The sequence below is a fragment of the Eptatretus burgeri genome, chromosome 2 (genome assembly GCF_056783735.1).
Source record: "Eptatretus burgeri isolate ZD-2024b chromosome 2, Ebu_testis_v1, whole genome shotgun sequence".
Taxonomy (NCBI): domain Eukaryota; kingdom Metazoa; phylum Chordata; class Myxini; order Myxiniformes; family Myxinidae; genus Eptatretus; species Eptatretus burgeri.
Genome location: NC_140962.1, coordinates 68,061,929 through 68,064,428, shown reverse-complemented (window position 1 = coordinate 68,064,428; position 2,500 = coordinate 68,061,929). Strand labels below are relative to the sequence as shown.

Here is a 2,500-nt window from a genome sequence, read left to right as displayed (position 1 = left end):
TGATGTCACACAAGGGTTAACAGCCACCATTCTATTGAAGAGGAGCTTTGTGATGTAAGACCTGAGGAGACAGCTAATCACCTTAATTCCTCAGGGGAATCCATTCTTTATTTTCACAGTCAATAGTCCCAAAACAGGTAACATTTTTGATTTGACCATGTATTCTGGTCCTGTGGGTTGGAATGCATGTTTTTGTATGACCATGAGCATTGGTGCCAAGGTGCACGTGCATTCGTTGATAATCTGTGTTTGAGTGTGTACTTTGGTCTTGGAGTGAAAGTGTATATCCTTAGCTTTATTATCCAGTACTGCATGGTTGCTTTTTTGTAAACTGTTGTTCCTATAAAAAGGCATCTGATCAGAAAGAGCCAGTAGTCTCCAAACAGAAAACCTTTTTAGTATGACCATGCATTTTGGCCATATGGGCTTGGATGTAGGGGATTTGTAGGACCATGAGCTTTAGCCTTAGGGCCAAGGTGCACTTCAATTTGTTTGACCATGCACTTTGACCTTGTGGCTGAAATGCACATGCTTAGTTTTGTTCTAATGGTTCAATTTTTGTTGCCTGTTTTTCTATTTTAAAAAAAGGTATCCTTCTACAAAGCTGAAGTCCCTCGTAGGTAGCCAGAAACATGTCTGTGGATTGATTCCCCTCCCAAGTGGTGTGCTGGCATTGTGAAAAAGGCTTCTAAAGCCTTTGCAGGCTAACTAATATTACAGTCAGCAGAATAGCAGCTGATACTGCTTTTAACAGTGGGAGGTCCTGTGTCTTTCACACACTGAAAATACAGCCGGAAGTTCCGTTTTAACTGTAATATCTTATTTCCTGGCAAACATTCAAAGTCCTCGTAAACTGTGTAATAGATGCCTAAATAGGACGAATGTGTGGCATGCGTTCCCTATTAGTCAGGACCCTTGCAGAAAGTACCATGCAGTCCCCATTCCAGTGCGTGTACAGTAGGTGCTATTTGATATCAGATTTTATATATATATATATATATATATATATATATATATATATATATATATATATATATATATATATATATATATATATATATATATATATATTTTATATATACTCACAAGAGTGAGTTAAAAAAATTGTTTGTTTGTTTTTGTTCCTTTGTTCCTTTAACGTTTACAAATCAAATCGCCAATATTAAGTTGCATTAGCACTAATTACCCTCTGAAATTTTTTACGAAGAGCCATTAGCCATCTCTGGAAAAAAAAAATGCCCCCCCCCACACACACCTCTCTCTCAAAGTACATCAACAGGGGCACCCGACATTGCCCGGTACTGTTCTATGTAATCCTGTTGGCATTTTAAGAATTTTTAAAAAATTTTTTAATGGAGGCCGAAAACCCATCCCGAGACCCACCAAGAAACCGGGTCAGGGATCCTTTAATATTACCTTTCACATAGCTTTTAAATTTTTTTTTTGATGTTCAAGGCTTCAGTCATGGACTAAATAGTCCTCATCAAGGCCAGGTCTTAAATAAAGAGAAATAAGATAGAGAATGTAAAGTGAGGAGTGAAAATGAGTGAGTAAGAAAAGTGTATGGTATTTGTTTGCATGAAAGAGAGATTAAAGCTAGCCCAGTAGTTATAGTTTGAGTGAGACAGAAAGTAAGACCAGCAATCCTGACACGGAGAGTGGAAGATGGTTCCAGGCACCACTTTAACGCTCCTAAGTCAGAACGGTAGTGATACACTGATTGGTCGCTGTTTCCAACATACTACATACAAAACCGGTCGAACCGGATGGGTATTTTTTCGGAGACACCATCTCCTTACTGGATGGCCATTAGCTCCCTGAAGGAGCTCATCCACCCTTTAGCAGGTGTTGTTTTTAGTCCTGCAGGGTGTCAGTCACCCTCCCCACTGGCGAGCCAGTGAGGGTAGTCGGTTTAGTTGCTGAGTACCCGACCATGCGGCAGGTAGCACTGGGTTACATGTTACCAGTGGCAGTCAAGAAACCTAACTAAAAGTTTTAGGCTACAAAGTTTTAGGCATGACAGAGCATTTTGCAAAAAAAGAATCCAACCTTGTTTTTATTTTTTTCAAAATTTTCAAAATTTTATATTGCCGAAATCACTCCATGACACTCACTGATGAACCTCCAAAAGTTTGACGAAGATCCATTTGACCATCTCTGAGAAAAATAGCAACACATACAGACAGACATCTCTCTTATAGAGAGATATGCCTATAGAAAGTCTACACCCCCTTTCAAAATTTCTATATGCCTATAGAAAGTCTACACCCCCTTTCAAAATTTTCACCTTTTGTTGCATTATAGCCTGGAATTAAATTGCATCAAATCAGACTTTTTCACCTTTATTTACACATTCCAACCCAAAACTTCCAATTGCAAAATATATTCGACAAATTTCAGAAGGTTAATTAAAAAAAAAGAACTGGAATATCTTGGTTGGATAAGTGTCCACCCCCCGTATAATAGCAATTTAAATAAGCTCAGGTGTAACCAATAACCT

General features: G+C 38.4%; 1 protein-coding gene across 10 annotated transcripts in view; it reads left to right on the top strand.

The window, feature by feature from the left end:
• Window positions 1–2,500, top strand: part of LOC147032229 (indian hedgehog protein-like) — a 183,276-nt gene that overhangs the window by 162,328 nt on the left and 18,448 nt on the right. The gene's annotated exons all lie outside the window — the stretch shown is intronic.